This window comes from Antechinus flavipes, chromosome 6 (assembly GCF_016432865.1).
Source record: "Antechinus flavipes isolate AdamAnt ecotype Samford, QLD, Australia chromosome 6, AdamAnt_v2, whole genome shotgun sequence".
Taxonomy (NCBI): domain Eukaryota; kingdom Metazoa; phylum Chordata; class Mammalia; order Dasyuromorphia; family Dasyuridae; genus Antechinus; species Antechinus flavipes.
The window spans coordinates 138,545,021-138,565,156 of NC_067403.1; the positions used below are offsets into that span (position 1 = coordinate 138,545,021).

Below are 20,136 nucleotides of genomic sequence, written 5' to 3' on the forward strand. Positions count from 1 at the left end.
CTGAATGACCATGTGGTGTAAGTAAAATTGAGGAAGATACTGAGAATGCAAAGTAGGTAACTAGAAGGACAACTCAAAGGAAGACAATGATGTTGAAACAGCTACAATCAAGGCCTCAAAGAAAAATGCAGATTGGACATAAGCCCATCAAGAATTTCTGGCAGAGCTAATGAAAGACATAAATATTTTTTAAAAGACCAAAAAATGATTTTATAAATCAGAGTAGTAGAGGAAAAATTTGGAAAATAGAAATTGGGAAAAGGAATGCAAAAATAACATGAAAAAACAATTTACATTTTGGTAAAAGAGGCACAAAAAAATATTGAGGAAAACATCTTAAAAATCAGAAATAGCCAGATGGAAAAAGAAGTATAAAACCTCACTGAAGAAAATAATTCTTTAAAAATCAGAATCAGTCAAGTGGAAGTGAATGATCTTGTGATTTTCTTAAAAGCAGGAGACAAACTCATGTCACATATGCTGCGCCCTTTACAGAATACAGGGGACTTTTTAAACTTTCATGTTCTGGATTCTCAAAATTGACATTAAGTCTGTCAATGACTAAAAGCTTTGTTGGTTTTTAGCACTATCATATGTAATATAACTGAATGGCGGCAAGAAGAACACAAAGAACTATGATGTAAAGAAGGAGAATTCTCATCATTTAAAAAAATTGTGCAATTAAAAAGAAAGAATTTTTAAAATGTACAAGATAGAAGACATAAAGAATGTATGTGGAGGTGATTAAAAATTAAGCAGAAAAGCAAGACAGGAGGAGAAACCCAGGGAAGCAGGAACTTTTCACATTTAGGATAATACCTAATGAGCTGATTCTGAATATGGATTGACAGAGATCTTGAATATCTTTCAATTTATCAGGATTACTGCACAAGATAGATTTAAAGGGATAAAACCAATGAATTGAATAAAACCAAGGATTCTATGTAACTTTTAAAAAAATGGAATCACATCACTGAGTAACAAAGAGGTTTCAGCCTATAATCACCTATAATATAATATCTACTTAAAAAAAAAATAAGATCCAACTCTTAGAGAACGTGTAACATATAAAAAGTATTCTTTATACTGAAAATTCCGGACTTCCGGCCAAGATGGCGGAGAGGAAATACACTTCTGTGTAATCTCCGTGTTTTTCTCTCACTATTCATTTCATTTCATGCCTCTGAATTAATGCTCGACTGAAAAAAAACCATACAATTACTTACCAAGAGAAACCATCCTTGAGACTCGTCAAGAAAGGTCTGTTTTTGCGCGAGGGCGGGGACGGTATTTGGAAGCAGTCTGCGGGCAGCAGCTGCAACCAGAGCACAGATAGCAGCTCAGAACCGGGTAGAGCTGAGAGGGGGTAGGACGCGATCGCAGCCGTCTCTGCGGTGAGAGCTTTGCTATAGGAGCAAGTCAGCAGCCCAGCAGAGAAGCTAAAAACACCAGGGGTGAAGAATACAATCCCAAACAGCTGGAGTCTCTCGGGACCTGGCCACCCCTCCCCCACAGTGTCTTAGCCCGCTCGGATCTCAGAGCGCTCGGATCTCAGCGGGCAGGCGCCATAGCACAGTAGGACCCCTGCCTCACGAATACCCTGCCCCTCCCCCAAAGAAAGCAGCCTCCATTCAAGGGGTTTTTTTTCCTTCTGTTTCTTTGATAGTTTGTCTTTGATAAATAGACAGAATGAGCAAGAAACTGAAAAAGAATTTAACCCTGGACAGCTTTTATACAGATAAAGAGCAGACTCCAAACCCTGAGGAGACTAAAAACAAACAGTCCCCAGGTGAATCCCCGAAGGAGGAGACCTTATGTCCCTCAGCACAGATGAATCTCATGGAGGAAATTAAAAAGGCTCTCACAAGGGAGCTAGAAGAAAAATGGGAAAAGGAGAGGGAGGCTCTGCAAAAGGAGAGGGAGGCTTGGCAAAAGAGCCTGGAGAAGTCAGTTAAAGAGAGAGTGGATAAAGAAACCAAATCCTTGAAAAATAGGATTAGTGAACTGGAAACAGAAAACAGCTCTCTAAAAAACAAAATTGGCGAAATGGAAAAAAATTCCACAGAACAAAAGAACTCAATTGGACAATTAGAAAAAGATCTTAAAAAAGTGAGTGAAGAAAATACCTCACTGAAAATCAGGGTCGAACAATTGGAATTGAATGACTCGAGGAGACAAGAAGAATCAGTCAAGCAAATCCAAAAAAATCAAACAATGGAAAAGAATGTGAAATACCTTCTGGGGAAGACAACAGACCTGGAAAACAGATCCAGGAGAGACAACCTGAGAATCATCGGACTTCCAGAAAAGTATGATGAAAAAAAAAGCCTGGACACTATCTTCCAGAAATTATCAAAGAGAACTGCCCAGAAGTCATAGAAACAGAAGGTAAAATAGACATTGAAAGAATTCATCGATCCCCTACTGAAAGGGATCCTAAAATCAAAACACCAAGGAATATAGTGGCCAAATGCCAGAACCCTCAGGCAAAGGAAAAAATACTGCAAGCGGCTAGAAAAACCCAATTCAAGTATCAAGGAGCCACAATAAGGATCACCAGGATCTGGCAGCATCCACATTAAAGGATCGAAGGGCCTGGAATATGATATTCCGAAAGGCTAAGGAACTTGGTATGCAACCAAAAATAACTTACCCAGCGAGATTGAGCATCTTTTTCCAGGGAAGAAGATGGACATTCAACGAAATAAGCGAATTTCATCTATTTCTGATGAAAAAGCCAGAACTTAACAAAAAATTTGATCTACAAGCACAGAACTCAAGAGAAATCTAAAAGGTAAAGATTAATCTTGGGAACTATATTTCGGCTGTAAAGATGTATAAAGAATACATGTATACCTTGTTCTAGAAACTAGTTGTGGAAAGGACATTGTACTAGAAAAAAGGGAAAGTGGGGTACTACATTTCATGAAGAGGCAAAGAAAACCTAGTATATCTGAGAGAAAGAATGGAGAAGAATGAAAATAGTGAGTATTTTACTGCTTTCAGAATTGGCATTAAGAGAAGAATTTTAGACATATTCAATCTATGGTGAAACTTCTCCCACCTCATTGAAAAGTGAGAAGGGAAAAGTGAAAAAGGAAGGAATAAGCTAGTGGAAGGGAATACGGTAACTGGGAGGGAAAGGGGCAAGTTGGGGGGGGGGACTCTAAGGGGGGGGAGGGATACTGAAAAAGGGAGGGCTGTGAGAAGCAAGGGGAGCTCACAAGTATACTGAAAATTCCAACAATGGGCATATTTACAGATAAGGAGGGAGGGAGAGTACTCTTTAATGAATTTAAAAGTTAAAAATCTTTCACAGATCATATTTCATTTTGCCAATATATGGCAATATTTGGATAAAAAACAAACCTAACACATAGAGTGTATGCTTTTATTAATGCCACATTTCAGGGGAATCTGAAGATAGCTATAAAGAAATATTGCACATATTAATAGAGATTAACATATTTTCTAAGATGCTAATTTTCTGTATGGTTCCTAAGTCACTGGACTATAAACAAGCATGCTTTTTCTTGACATGAAAGAAAAGGAGAGATATTTCTTCATACCAAATTATACAAAAAGCACTTTGCTGGAGAAACGTAATCCATGTTCTCAGAATCTTTCACAGTCAAGTTAATCCTGTTAAGCCATCCAAATAAGTGAAAAATATCAGCCTCAGAGTTTTCAAGATTCAGGATTTATAAATGGGCACATCTGGCATAGTCAGCACTTTTAATCCAAGTTCAAAAAAAGCCCAGGACTTTTACACTCCACATTGCTGTCAGAGTGGGTCTCTTGTTATTCCCATTCAGTATCCTAAACCTTAATTCATGAGTAGTGGTTTGGGAGAAAGCTGGTAGCTTGTCCTCCCCCAACTGTTCCTAGTCCTTTATGTCTTACTTGATATCTAATAAACACTCTGTTCTAAGGGAAAAAAAGTAATCCATTAATCCCCTTCACTGGAAGAGTCTGAGGTATTAGAAAAAAAAAAATTGTATCTTTTGAGACTTTAGGCACAAGCCTAATGTATTAAAATAAATCTACTCAGTATAATATGAAACTGAAGGATTGAAAAGAGTAGAATATCACAGAACCATTAAAGATGAAAGAGATGAATGAATGAATTTTAAATCACAAAGTTATGTAGAAATTGTTTAGATTAAAAAGATGAAAGAGGTGAATGAATGAATTTTAAATCACAAAATCATTTTATTTCCTCACGTGTTCTAAATTGGCAAAGACCAATGTGCTTAAAAAAGTTCCATTGTCTAAATCAATAATTTTGAAGTTAATATTTACTGAACAGTACTATAGTAGTGACTAGCACAGATTCTCCCAGAAAAGAGTTTATATGTTTTAAAGAATATTTTGCAAATTAGAGATGAAATCCGTTTGTCATCAGTTTGCTAATATAATGCTTAAGTAGAAAAGAAAATAAAGCCAACATTTTTTTTTTTTTAAGTATGAGTTTATCGTAGGAAAAAGGAAACATTTAAGGAGATAACATAGAACCTAGAAACAACATGTGCACAGACTTGATTCTACAAATCTATGAGGCATGTCTAAGTTCAATAACAGAGTTATTTCCACAGAGTTGAAAGTGATATTGTAGTATATGCCATACTCTATTTTCTGTTTGTTTTCCCATATTTGGGAACATTATAGTATGGTATTGCTCATGATGAACAAGTAGGTGTTGCAGTAGATTGAGCTCTAGGTCTGAAATTAGGAAAACTCAACTTTCTTAGTTCAAACACTTTTTTTTTTCCTTTCTTTTTTGAAATAGTTTTTATTTTTCCAAATACATGCAAAGATAATTGTCAACATTCACTTTTGCAAAACCTTGTATTCCAAATTTTTCTCTCTCCCTCCATCAGATAATAAGTAATCCAATAAAGGTTAGAATGCAACTCATCTAAACATTTTTATATTTGTCATGCCGCTCAAGAAAAATCAGATCAAAAGGGAAAAAAAATATGAGAAAGGAACAAAATAGCAAGCAAGGAAACAAACAATAACAACAACAAAAGGTGAAAATACTATGCTTTGGTCCACATCCAGTCTCCTTCTTTCTCTGTATGCAGATGGCTCTTTTCCATACCAAATCTATTGGAATTACTTTAAATCACCTCATTGCTGAAAAGAGTCAAGTCCATCACTGATTATCATCACATAATCTTGTTGCTGTTTAAAATGTTCTCTTAGTTCTATTCACTTCATTTAGCATCAGTTCTAAGTCTTTCTAGGCTTTTCTGAAATCAACCTACTCATCATTTCTTATAGAACAATAATATTCCATTACATTCTATACCATTCCCCAGCTGAGGGGCATCCACTCAATTTCCAGTTTCTTGCCACCACAAAAAAGAGCTGCTACAAATATTTTTAGATATGTGAGTCTTTTTCTCTTTTTTATAATTTTTTTGGTACAGTTCCAAATTGCTCTCCAGAATGGTTGGATATTTTACTACTCCACTAACAATGCATTAGTGTCCTGGTTTTCTCACATCCTATCCAACATTTTTAACCTTTTCCTGTCATCTTAGCCAATCTGAGAGGTATGAAGTGATACCTCACATTTATCTTAATTTGCAGAGCAATGCAAATTGTAGGTATTATCTCATACTTACTAGATTGCTAATAGAACAAAAAAAAAAGATAAATGGTGGACAGAATATGGAAAAACTGAGACACAAATACACATGACTATTATTTGACTTTTTAAGTCAGTGGAGATGTCCCATGCTTCACCCAACCTGTGCCTCCTCCCCTCCCCCCATCTAATACATCATTGTTGGTCCTTAAGACTAAGTTCTATCAACCAATGAGACTCTGTATTTTGTCATTACTCCTTGCATATTTGGGTATTAAACCCTAAAAAATCCACAAAGTATTGGAAGAAGAAAGCATCTCAAATTGTGAGGCAGATCTAGGGTCTATTTTATTGGAGGGGAAGATGACCCCTTTAATATAGTGCCATTGGCTCAGAGCTTTGCCTCAGTTACTCTTTTATTATAGACTGAACAATTTAATCCCCACATTGTTGACACCCAAGATGGGACTGTGATGCATGGACCCTGCAAGGGAACAAAAAAGATTTCACTGATGGACACTGGCCCTGGGAAGTTGGGTTCTCCGTGCTGTCTGTTCCCAAATTCTCTGAGCTGAAGACTGATGAGTCTGCCTTAATTTATCCTAAATTCATTTTCTTTAAAAGAAGGTTCCTTGAGTAGGCTAAGAGGAACTGTTTGAATCTATAATTAGTATATCTAAATTTATAAGTTCTGGAACATGCAAAATACATTTTTACAAAAACTGTATGGCCATATTTTTAACTTTTTATACGCAGGCAACTGTTTTTCTCCCTCCATTTTCTTTTCATTTGGTTTAAAACCAGGACGATTTGGCAGTGGAACTGCCAGCTCCTCCTTTTCAGTTAACTAGCCACTTTGCTCATTTTAAAGCCTCCTACTTTAAATTCTTTTAACAAGGAATAATTAAATCTTTTTTTAATCATCAGTAAAGAAATCTCAAACTAATTGAGGGAGAACTCATTTCACTGGCTCACTGGAAGGTGAGGAACCCATGGGTAGAGTTTGGAAGAATGACTCCCTATTCCAGTGCTCTAACATCTTAAGGGAACAATAATTAAGGCCAGACCCAATAGCCTTAGGGGGATGCCCCTCTTCAACAACAACTGTGAAGGCATGTAACCACCTGGGAGCAATTCCATACACACTCTTCTGATGTGAGAAGATTCATTTTAGTTTTAGAGATAAGGAAAGAAAAAGGCTAAAACTTTTCACTTATATTTGCTTAGGTTTAAGTCAGTCACTGACGATCAGAGCTAAATTTTCAGGAAATTTTAAAGGAAAATAGACATATTTTTTGTTGAATAATCACTTACAAAGGACATTTAAGCCCCAGTTGACTATTTTTAGGACCCTGGAGGTTAAGCTCAGAAATTGAGAATTGGAAGTATTGGAGAATCTGCCAAAACAAATTCCTGAATATACAGTGTTAGTGAAAGGAAAAGTATTTCATATAAATAGAACTCAGGGAGAGAGAAGATTATCTCTCTTGATTCATAATCTGGAGTTTGGGGGGGGGGCATTTCTAGCGTCTTCACTGGGGAATTTCTCAGATGGAATAAGCTAAAAGGCGGTTACTTTAGGAATCTAGAACAATTCTCTCATGAGAAGCTCCTCTAGGGAGTATCACTTCTGTTGGGATACTCCCAGGAGAAATGGCAGCAGGCATAATAGTATAAATGCATCCTAAAGGATCCCCATTGGGACAAGGGAGAACTCCCTGCCCTGGCATGACTAAAGAAGAGTTATTAAACCGTGTAAAGTTTAGTTTGAGAATACAAGTTTGAGGAATTGTTTTGGCCAAAACATGGAACTTTTGATGACTCAGTTATAGAATTTTGTTGAATAACTTCCAAAATCAGCTTAGAGCAAATGAACCACTGATACTGTTAAATTCTTCATCATTCCTAGTTTTTCTTCCTGTAATTATACTTTGGCAAAAAAGTCTACAGGAACAGAATACAAAGTGGACCCAACTGGCAAATTAGAATAAAGCAATTTGTAATGTCACTACATTATATGTTTTATTGACAAGATTCCAAGAGCATTGTCATAATTAAGAAACAGAAGAATTATCTTAGATTGACAGAAAAACATCAACTTCAAGATGGTCATAAGATTTTCACTTAAAAGAGGAGACAGGTAAGACCTTGACTTCAGAATCTGTTAGAGAAAAACTTAAGAGGAGAAATTCAGACTTGATTTAAAGCTGTGTCTTGTTATGTTCTACGTGTATATGTTTTGTAAACGAAAGAAAGGGATCATATACAATCAAGAAAATCTTTAAGATAATAGGAAATATGTGTCTGTTTTTGTTGATACTATTTGTGCTTTGTGCTAATTTATGGCTAACAGGTGTTTAACCTATACCTTTGCTTGTGCCATTATCAACAAAAAGAAACAGGCTGCAAACAAACAAACAAACAAAAAACAAAAACAAATAAAAAAAAAAAAACTTTCAAAGGTTTAAAAGGGGCTAAAGTTCTCTTTTTTCTGTTTCCAATACTGGCCATGTTGGAGACTGCTGAGATAAAAAACTGATAAAGAAATTAACTGGAAACTAAGATACAAAAATATTTGGAAACCAGATTTGTAATTTTTTTTAAAAAAAGGAATAATCATATCTCTTTCTTTTCTAAATCATAATTTGGATATCTTAATAAAAATAGCACTTTAAATCAAGAAATTATTATACTATAAATAAAAGCAGCTTTCTAATTCAAGTCATTGTTATAATTTGAATATTAGGACCCTGATGATATTGGGCCCTGACATTTTAAATCCTATCAATTAATGACCTTTGTGAAAGTTGAGATTTTTAATTATTGAACTACAGTTCATTTAGGTGAATTCCAAGTTAAATTAGTTTCATTGCTTGGGGAGTTGTGAAATGATCCAATCATTCTGCAGAGCAATTTGGAACTATGTCCAAAGGGCTATTAAACAATGTATACCCTTTGATTCAGCAGTGTCAAAGAGAACATTAAAAAAAAAAAAAATGCACATGTACGAAAATATTTGTAGCAGTTCTTTTTGTAGTGGCAAGGAATTGGAAAGTGAGTGAATTGGAGATGACTGAATAAGTTATGGTATTTGAATGGAATGGAATATTATTCTGTAAGAAATGATTTCTGAGCAGGCTGATTTCAGAAAAGCCTAGAAAGATTTTCTGAACTAATGCTGAGTGAAGTAAGCAGAACCAGGTAACATTGTACAAAGTAATAGCAAGATTATGTGATGATCATCTACGATACACTTAGCTCTTCTCAGCCATACAGTGATCCAAATATTAGAATGGAAAATCCCAGAGGAAAAAACTATGAAACTGAACGTGGATTGAAGCACAGTATTATCACCTTTGTTTGTTTGTTTATTTCCTTTCTCATGGTTTTTTTTCCCCTTTTGGTCTGATTTTCTTGCACAATATGACAAATATGGAAATATGTTTACAAGTACTATACATGTATAACCTATATCAGATTACCTACTGACTTGGAGAGAGGAGAAATAAAGGAAGGAGAGGCAAAAAATTTGGAATACAAAAATCTTTAAAAGTGAATGTTTAAAACTGTATTTATGTAATAAGGATTTTTCTTAATTTATAAACATTAGGAATTTAGAGCTTCTGATGACAGGCAAACATAAAATTCCTAATACAGAAACTACAGTTTTGGAAATTATCAAAACTTTACAAATGAAAGAGGCAAATAGGAATCAAGATTAGTCACAGCCAGCAAACTGAAGTTACCACTAAGAAAACCATTCAATATTTTGAGTGAATGATATAAAATAAAGTTACCATAACTTATAATGGTGAAGAAAATAGAGAATTCTTTAAGTTACTAATATTTGTGTCATTTCTGTGCCATAATTGAGACACTGCCAAGTGAATTTCTTTGTGAAATAGTGGGATAAATGTCTTTTCAGTACAAACGAGATTTTGAGGAGATAGATGATTTCTTCTCCAAAATGACTCTGTTTACTGGAATCTATGAAAATAGATACAATGAGGAACTTCTGCTGAGTGAGTTGTTTGGGAATCCTATTTATCACTGATAAAAAAAAAAAAAAAACAGACAATTCTCAGACGAAGAAATTGAAAGTATTTATAGACATATGAAAATATGCTCCAAATCATTATTAATCAGAGAAATGCAAATTAAGACAACTCTGAGATACCACTACACACCTGTCAGATTGGCTAGAATGACAGGGAAAGATAATGGGGAATGTTGGAGGGGATGTGGGAAAACAGGGACACTGATACATTGTTGGTGGAATTGTGAACACATCCAGCCATTCTGGAGAGCAATTTGGAACTATGCTCAAAGAGTTATCAAACTGTGCATACCCTTTGATCCAGCAGTGTTTCTACTGGGCTTATACCCCAAAGAGATACTAAAGAAAGGAAAGGGACCTGTATGTGCCAAAATGTTTGTGGCAGCCCTGTTTGTAGTGGCTAGAAGCTGGAAAATGAAAGAATGTCCATCAATTGGAGAATGGTTGAGTAAATTGTGGTATATGAATGTTATGGAATATTATTGTTCTGTAAGGAATGACCAGCAGGATGAATACAGAGAGGACTGGCAAGACTTACATGAACTGATGCTGAGTGAAATGAGCAGAACCAGGAGATCATTATATACCTCAACAATGATACTGTTTGAGGATGTATTCTGATGGAAGTGGACCTCTTCGATAAAGAGAGCCTTAATTGATCAAAGATGGACAGAAGCAGCTACACCCAGAGAAAGAACACTGGGAAATGAATATAAACTGCTTGCATTTTTGTTTTTCTTCCCGGGTTATTTATACCTTATGAATTCAATTCTCTCTGTGCAACAAGAAAACTGTTCGGTTCTGCACACATATATTGTATCTAGGATATACTGCAACCATTCAACATGTAAAGGACTCTTGCCATCTGGGGGAAGGGGTAGAGGGAGGGAGGGGAAAAATCGGAACAGAAGTGAATGCAAGGGATAATGCTGTAAAAAATTATCCTGGAATGCGTTCTATCAATAAAAAGTTTAAAAAAAAAAAAAAAAAGTAATCCAATCCAAAAAGGATTGGAAAAAAAAAGTTCCTCCCTTCTTTGCTGAGGTAGAAAAGTAAAAATAAGAAACACAGGAAAAAAACAAACAAACAAACAACTAAATGATTTATAGAGAATTGTCTCAAATTCATAAGAATTCAAGCCATTCTCCAATTGAAAAATGGTCAAATGATATGAACAATTTTCAGATAAAGAAATTAAAACTGTTTATAGTCATTAAGAATGCTGTAAATCATTACTGATCAGAGAAATGCAAATTAAGACAATTCTGAGGTACCACTATGCACCTCTCAGATTGGCTAAGGTGACAGGAAAAGATTATGATGAATGTTGGAGGGGATGTGGGAAAACTCGGACACCAATACATTGCTGGTAGAGTTGTGAACTGGTCCAACCATTCTCAAGAACAATTTGGAATTATGCCCCAAAGCCTAGCAAATTGTACATATTCCAAAGAGAACATAAAAAAGGGAAAAGGACCCAAATGTGCAAAAATGTTTGTAGCAGCCCTTTTTGTAGTGGCAAGGAACTAGAAACCTTTAGTTTTCTTTCTCACTTTTTCCTTTTTGATTTGATTTTTCTTGTGTAGCATGATAAATGTAGAAATATATATATAGAAGAATTGCACATGTTTAACATATCCTTGATTACCTGCCATCCAGAGAAGGGGGTGGGGGAAATGGAGGGAAAAAAATTTTGGAACATAAGATTTTGTAAAGGTGAATTTTGAAAATTATCTATTGCATATATTTTGAAAATAAAAAACAAACTATGTAATTGTAACTAATTCTAATTGCCCCCAAACCATTAAAGAAATTGGTATGAATTCATTTGTAACAACTCAAAAAGGGATTTACTAAGGAACTAAGTAGAAGAAAGAGTATTCATGCATAAGGAAACTAGAAAAGTTAAGAATGAGTCAAAGGATAAAGAAATTTGAAGTCTGCATTAACACAGCATACATTCAGGATTTGAAAGTGAAGGATTTTGGAATTCTAAAAAGATGCTTTCAATAAGGGTCTTAATCCCACTGAAATAGAAAAGTTTTAGAAATATTTTTTAAGCTATGTTCTTTTGATAGTTGCTTCATGTCTTTCTTTCCCAATCAATGTAAGACTATAAAATAAGTTTCATAAAATGCAATTTAATTAATAGTTTGATGGAGAAAGGATTCTCTCTTTCCTCTGCTTTAAATAGTCATGTTAAAGGATTAGTAATTTAGAAAATTTGAAGAAATTGGTTTCGCTCTTTAGGTAACTGAAAGAAACAAAGAAACAGTAATGTAGCAATGGAAGTTGGGAATGTCACTATGAATATTTTTTGGACAGCCAACTAAAAAAATGAAACTCTGTGCTTTAGTTTTACACACACACACACACACACACACACAAACACACACTTTTAATTATTGCTACTAGTCATTATAAATAAGTTGGATCCCTACTCTACTCCAATCAATATTACTATTCTACATAAATCACATAGGGTCCTCATACGGGGCCTCAAATTTTAGTGTTTACTTACTTGTACACCAAATGATGAGGCTCATCTATATAATCATGAGAATGGTGACAAAGAGATCTTCATTTCCCATCAAATTCTATGTGCAAACCTAGCATGGGTGGAATGTCTCCAAATTGGAAAGTCTCCCAATTTATCTTTCTACCTCCAGACCACTCTTTCTTCTCCAACAAGAGCAGGTAATCATCATGTGGCCACTTGGTCAGCAGAGATGCACCATGCTTTATCCAATCTGTGATTCCCTCCATCCCCGGCTAATATGTTGTTTTTGATCCTCAAGAGTCAGATCTATTAACCAAAGAGATTCTTTATTTTGCCCTGCCTCTTTCACATATTTGGGTATCAAACTCTATAAAAACAAGGTACTGAAAGAAGGAGGCATCTCCGATTGTGAGGAAGATCTGAGGTCTACTCCATTGCAGGGGACCATGAACCTTTTAATAAAGTACCATTGGCTCAGAACTCTGCATCAGCTTCTTTTATTGTAATTTGGACAATATTAATCTTCACAAATCAATATATAAAACCTCCCACATTTTTGTGAATTTTTACGCACATAACCATTTATTGCATATAATATTCCATTATATTAATATCCAGTAGATTCTTTAGTCATTTTTCTAGCCAGTGGCATGCAATCTGTTTTTAGTATTTTCATACTATAAAGAGCTATGAACATTCTGGCTAAATTCTGGGTCCTGTCTTTGACTTAATTATCTTCTCTACATGGGTATGGCCAACATAATCACTTTTCTTAGATAATTACAAACTGAAATCCAATAGTGTTTCAGTGTGTTTATCTTCCCACAGGTCCCCCATCATTGTAACCATCTTTTGTTACGGCTGACAATCTATGATGTGTGGCTAAAACTGAAGGTTTTAATTTTCATTTCTCTTATTATTAGTGATAAGAGCATGCTTTCTTTTGATTAAATGCTTGCAATTTTTCTCTTGAAGATCCTTTATTCTTATCCTTTGACTACTTGTCTTTCACTAAAGGTTTGTTAAATTGAGTTAAATTGAATAGATCTCTGTGTCATGTTTTGCTCCCTGTTAACATTCAGAGAAGTCACAGAACAAGAAATTTCCATAGCTGAATCTGCCAAAGAAATGTGTACTACTTAAAATATTCAAAGGAAATAATGCATTTTAGTATCCAATGTTTTAAAAAAAATCAGTAAATCATAGATGCAGCTTTAGTTTTCTATTATTATTTTATTATTCTATGGGCTAATTATTTTTTAAAAGTCTTCAAATCAAAATACAAATGTGTTCTATGTAAAACAAACATGTTTCTAGATTTCTTGTAAATGGGAATGGGATGAATGGAAAAGGAAAGGAAATCTGATAACTTTATCCTAAAACTGAACTTTCTTCTTCTAAATGGAGGGTGAGCATGTTTTACTTTTGGTTGTTTTTTTTTTTTTTCTTTTGTTTTTGCTTGGGGCTAAACCTCAATTTATTTATTCATAATTCTTTACACTCAACATATTATTAATTATGTCATATATTATGTGTAATACACATAGAGAAATATATTTTACCTAGAGGGATAACTAATAAAATTAATAGTTTACTCTTTTAGTTAAAGAAAACCAAGAAATTAGACTTGTAAATAGAACTATATATTACTATACTGCAGAAGGGCTTTGGCTAAGAGTGAATGTCAGATTTACAGGAAGCTATTTGCTGTTTTGTTATCTGTTAAATAACATTCCATGAAGATTTTCTTTATGTCAAAACCAGTCATCATTTGTTGCCAGAAGCTTCATAGTTTTCACAGTTGCGTCTCTGTCTGTATGTGCCTTCATTCAAAAATAAATGCAAAAGACAGATAGGTAAGAATTATGCAGTGATTGATTAGAGGAATGGTGTGGGGTAGAGATATTATAGCCAGATAGTGTTGCCATTAATTAATGTGCTAAAGAAGGGTATAAAAATAAAGAGTTCAGAAACGGTTAAATATGGTGCATGTTCTGATTTGAAAAATAAACAGATTCCTTTGGTCAACATTCTGTTTAATTTAAAAATCTGCCAAAATTTAAAGTTCAAAACAGCTACAGAAATGAATACAGAATCTTGCATTAAGAGGGTAGTTGATAAATACCTATTGAATTAAAAGGCTGTGTTTTTTTGTTTTTGTTTTTTCAGTTATCACAAATGCTGGTATTTCAACTCTTAATGAAAATGTTCTCTCACAATTACCTGCAATAGCAGTAGTTAATAATCCATTCCTTATTTAAGCAAGAGATCTTATTATTTACACTAATAAGACAAAAAATGTTGGTCCAAAGGAACTAGATTTTGAATTTTTATGATCAGATTAATATTTTAAAAGAAATATATTTTCATTATTATCTAATACATACAGAAAGTTGGAAAAAAAAACATGTAGTGATTCTCCAAGGCAAATAACTATTTTGTTTTACTGATACCTAGTCATTTTTAGTAACATCTGACTTTTTTGTGGGTTGTCTTGGCAAAGATATTGGAATGACCTACCATTTCCTTTTCAGGTTCATTTTACAGATGAGGGAACAGGTTACAAGGTCAAGGACTAACAAGTGAGTGGGAGGTAAAGGAATGTGCAGGCAAGGAATTTCTAGAAGGTTGGCTATGAAAGACATGAGATACAGAAACATGACTTAGGGTCAAGCAAAATTTTTTGGTTTTTTAAAATTCAGACAATTTTTAAGATTGGGCATATTGGTAGGTGGCAAGCAAAGGTCAGTCATCAGATAAAGAAAGGTTAAAAATTAAAGAGAAGAATGAACTGCATAAAAAAAGCAGGAAAATAAACTATGGGTAGGAACTGAAGTATGCCAAGTTCAAATGGCTTGGCTGCTGCCCTAGATAACCTTAAAGTCAAGTTCTTTAGTGAAAAGATATAAGGACCTCTGCTTCAGGAGTTACAGTTTTCCCTGGATAAATTTCCTAGCAAAAAAAAATGTTAATTCATTCAAAATGCAAGATAACATTCAGAATTTTGAAAATCCTAAATCATAATCACATTATCATTTATGTTTTGTAACATGTTATAAAATTGCTAAGTGAACAAAAAAAGTAAGAGAGAATTTACAAGGGATTCAGTGATGCTTTTTATTGGAATAGGCCTTGGGCATGAGAAGACAATAAGGAATTTTAAAGCATATATAACTCACATTTAAATAGCTTTCAAGTTTGAGAAAGGATCCTCACCACTAGCCTGTGAGGAAGGTGCAATTATCTTCATCTTACAGATAAAGTCAGAGGATGACACACAAAGTTGACAACTAGCTCAGGGTTACAAAGCAGGAAGGATTCTGGACTCTGAGGCCAGTACTTCCACCATTAAAATATGCTGCCCCTGACTCATGATAGTCACCACTAGGACTAGGTTGAATGAGAAAGTTCTTTTCAGTGCTTTTATTTAAATTTCTTTTTATTTCCTCCCCAAAACCAAAAGATTAGAAGAATGGGGATGGGATAGTAGAAGGAAAGAGGAGGTGATAGGGTAAATGTTACAGTTCTTTTTTCTTTAAGATATCCTTCTTCTCTTTCCCTTCTCTCAACATGGTGGACAAAAAGCTCTAAAAGGAAAAGAAAATTAAAAAAAAAAAAAAAAAGAAGAAGAAGAAGAAAAAAAAAGGAAAATGTTTATAAAGGTGGTGAAAAAGCCTCCAAAGCATTGCAGTCAGAACCCAGTTTTGGTCCAAGGGACTGATAAATAATTACCCCAATTCTGCAATATATTTCTGAGGAGCCATATATAAGCAGAAATATGCTACACCAAAAACCCAGATTGAAAGGAAAAAGAGAGAGAAGGTGCCTGCTACTACCTCAAAGTCAGCAAATAGTGAAAAAAAATGGATGAACTCATATGGTAAAGATTCACAAAATGCCTAGATAGTACCCTATTGAGGATGTGCCTACAAGATGCTAAGTCAAGGCAAAAAGCCCTTCAGCCAGCATATAAGGAGTCTTTGATCTAGTGTCACACCAAGCACAGGTGTGATCATGCTCACTGTCTGCCACAAGCTCAAGCAAATGGTTTTCCTGAAGCAGCTGTCTAGTGACTTGCTACTGGTGAATGGACCTTTGACCATAACTGTGTTCCTTTATGAAGGATCCATCAGAAATTTGTCATGGCCATCTTTACCAGAGTTAACCTTTCTAGTGTGAAAATTCCAAATCATCTTACTGATGCCTACTTCTAGAAGAAAAGGTTTTGCAAATCTCAACACGGAGGGCAGATTTTTAACACAGAAAAAGAGAAATACAAGATTACAGAACAGCACAAGGCTGATCAGAAAAGAGTAGACTTTCAGATCCTGCCCAAGATCAAGAAAATTCCTCAGCTCCATGGCTATTTGTGGCCTGTATTATCTCTCCCCAATGGAGTTTATCCTCACAAACTGGGATTTTAAATGCCTTGCAGAGAATACTTATTAAAACATTTGGACCTAAAAAAAAATCTGCCTGTACATTTTAATCTTCACAGGACAGGTAAAAATAAATTAAATGAATCTAAATCAAGTTAGTATTTGTTAAATAGTTACTATTCTCAGTTCCGTTCCAAGGGCTTAGAAAAAAAACAAAGTTTATCAAAAATATGTTCCCATTACACTAATAAATAATATTATAAGAAAATGTACAACTTCTCTGAGTCTCAGGTTCCTCATTTTTAAAACACAAGTATTGAATCAGATGACCAGTAAGTGTAGAGGACTTACTCTAAAGAAATATAATTGAAACAAGGATACATACAACAAGGTGTTAACTCAGTAGAATTGATGAGATGATGGTTCTCTAGTTTACATATACTTAGTACTTAATATGGTGATATAATGGTTCTCTAGTTCACACATACTCAATATACTGTAATGATGCAATTGTAATAGGGTATTTAAGGGCTGAGAGAACTGGGAAGTAAGTCCCTCAGAGTGAACAGACTGTGAAAGAGATAATCAAGACTTTAGATTCTATTCCTGACCATCCTCGTGGTGACTGTTTTGCTGAAATCAAGGCTCGGCTGGAGGACGAGAACATTTTGGTGCCCTAAAAGTGGGGCACTGAAAGAAACACAATACATTTTGAGGCTCTGGACATAAGGACCTATATACTCAGCAGTTTGACTGATACGATCATAAGTTCAGTGGTGAAGTCCCTGTGACCCAAATATAGGGTGAGTAAATTAGTCACTTTCATTTTTCATCTGAAATGGGGAAAACACTAAGAAAAATGCTCTCCCCATCCCAAGGGAAGTGTGTAGCAAGCATAGTTAGGTTAATAAAGAAGCAAGGTAAATTGGGAGCAGATCATTGGACTCTTAGAAATATTAGAGTTCACATCTCCTTGGTTCTCTATGGAAGAAAAATTAGAGCCAGATAAGTGGAAACTAGTGGGAGAGCAACTATTTGAATATTATGAAGATAATGGTCCTAAGTACCATTCAATTCCTGAGGAAACATTCTATACATATATAGTACTATTGGCTTTAAGGAATCCCACTGATTTTAAAATGAGGAAAAAGGAGAAAGAGCAGGAGGGAGATGGTACTGAAAGCAGTTGAAAAGCATGAAGAATTGGACAAGAAAGGAGTTAAATACAGTGCTGATGAAATTAAGGAGTGTGATGCTTCTCAGCAGGAGCCCTTAGGGCATCCCCCATCTCATGATCCTTCCCCCTCCTCCTCTTCTTGGGTGGACTGAGGAGAAGTAGGAGAGGCAGTGACACCATCAGCACCACCACCGAAGCAGTTTTGTCCACTTCCTATGACACAATTACAAAAGGCACTAGTTAAAGAGGAAGGAAAGGATACATCTGATTTGAGAATAGAAGTATACCTGTGATTGAAGAGTTTGACTCTTCAGGTCAAGAAAGAAGATACACTCCTTTTAATCTGGAAATTATCAAAAATCTGAAAAAGGGTTGCACTCTTTATGAGGCTATGTTGTTTTATGTTAAAATGATATTAGAGAATTTGGGTTATGAAATTTTAACTCCTAGTGATTGGAAATGTATAGCAAAGACATGTTTAGAACCTGGACAAAACTTGTTGTGGCTTTCTGAGTATAGTGAACTTTGTAGAATACAAGCCCAAAGAAATAGGCAACCTGGAGTTAATATACCAGTCACCTTTGATCAACCAGCAAGTTTAGATCCTTATGCAGACACTTTAGTGCAGATAAATTACCCTGTAGCAGCATATGAGCAAATTGCTTCTGCTGCTATCAAAGCATAGAGCACTCTCCCTGGAAGACAAGATAGAGGGGAAGCCTTCACAAAAATAGTGCAAGGTCCAAATCAGCTTTTGCTGATTTCATGGGATGTCTGCAGACATCTGTCATAGGAACTATTGATGAAAATGCAGCAACAGCAATTATAAGACAACTTGCTAGAGAAAATGCTAATGAGGTTTATAGAAGAATTATATTAGGACTATACAAGGATGCTCCTTTAGAGGAGATCATAACATGCGGAATCACAAATACCTTTTATACCCCGGCTATGATGCAGACTTTTCAAGATCTGAACATGGGAAAACAGGGTCCCTTTTGGCAAGGCACTTCCAGAGAGACTCATCAATGCTTTCAATGTGGTAAAGGTAGGGCATCTGAAAGCTCAATGTTAGCATAGAAGACAGAGTGGGAAACCAAGACCCCAAACCCTATGTTCAAAATGCAACAGAAGCTTCCATTGGGCATCAGAATGTAGATTGACTCAGGGAAACGGGAAGCGAGGCTCAGCTCCAAGGCCCCAGGGAAAAAAACACTTGGAGTATAATGGCAACTGATGTTACACCCAGAGAGTCTTTAGAACTTCATACTCCGACATGATCAATCAGCCAAAAAGCAATCTGAAGGGGGAAAGAGATTACAATTGGGGAAAAGAGAGTTGTATGCAACTGGGATTACTGAGATATCCCCTGGAGAGGTGAAATCTGTTCCTGTCCAGCCTATAGATCCTTTGCCTCCAGGCACAATAGGCTTGACCATTTCACCTCCTGAGAGTACTTACAAAACAGTGTTCATCCATACACTGACTTGGGAAACTAGGGAATATGTAGCTAATATTCCAATTATTAATACAGGTAGACAATGTGTGACTTATCAACCAGGAGAAGTAATAGCATCACGTTTATTGATACACACTTCTGATAGGCAATCTGCTGATATTTACCCAGATTTTAACTCCCAACAACAGAATCCAGGAAATTCTAGACAGCAGCTGTTACAACTGACCCTTCTATGCTCACTATTTATGTAAATGGCATACCATTGAAAGGGTTGGTAGACATGGGTGCAGATCATATAGTCATTAGAGGTGCCAATTGGCCTAGTCACTGGCCAAAGATTAAGGCAGATATATATATGTCTGGCATAGGAAGATCAATAGCAGCTGAAGTAAGTGCTATCCCTTTGAGATGTATATGTGAAGGAGTTTTTACTCCTGTTGCAAAAATCCCTCTCAGTCTCTGGGGAAGAGACATCTTACAACACTTAGGATTACAAATGAGTACTTCGGCTTTTTAGGCAGGGCTGCTGTTGAAGACCTATCTGTACTCTCATCTGTTCCAATTCAATGGAAAACTGATACACCAGTGTGGATAGAAGAGTGGCCCTTAGCTAGTGATAAAATTCAGGCCTTATTAGATATAGTACAGGAGCAACTTGACCAAGGACACTTACAACCTTCTCTAAGTCCTTAGAATTCCCCAGTATTTGTTATAAGAAAGAAATCTGAAAAATGGAGGATGTTGACTGATTTAAGAAAAGTAAATGAACAGATGGAAACTATGGGAACTCTTCAGCCTGGACTTCCATCTCCTACTCAATTGCCTAGAAAATGGCCTCTTTGGATTATAGACATTAAGGATTGTTTCTATTCTAACCCTCTACATAAGGAGGATTGAAAATATTTGCCTTTTCAATGCCCAGCATTAACTTAGCTGAGCCTTATGAAAGATGAATGGACAGTTTTGCC

At 35.4% G+C, this 20,136-nt stretch overlaps 1 protein-coding gene, 1 long non-coding RNA gene and 1 pseudogene across 3 annotated transcripts in view; 2 read left to right on the plus strand and 1 right to left on the minus strand.

Moving 5' to 3' along the window:
• The window catches only part of GSTCD (glutathione S-transferase C-terminal domain containing), a 174,518-nt gene that overhangs the window by 86,017 nt on the left and 68,365 nt on the right, over positions 1-20,136 (minus strand). The window lies entirely within an intron of this gene.
• LOC127542019 (uncharacterized) overlaps positions 1-20,136 on the plus strand; it is a 236,787-nt gene that overhangs the window by 32,606 nt on the left and 184,045 nt on the right. The window lies entirely within an intron of this gene.
• Positions 15,260-16,702, plus strand: LOC127542015 (60S ribosomal protein L6-like; annotated as a pseudogene).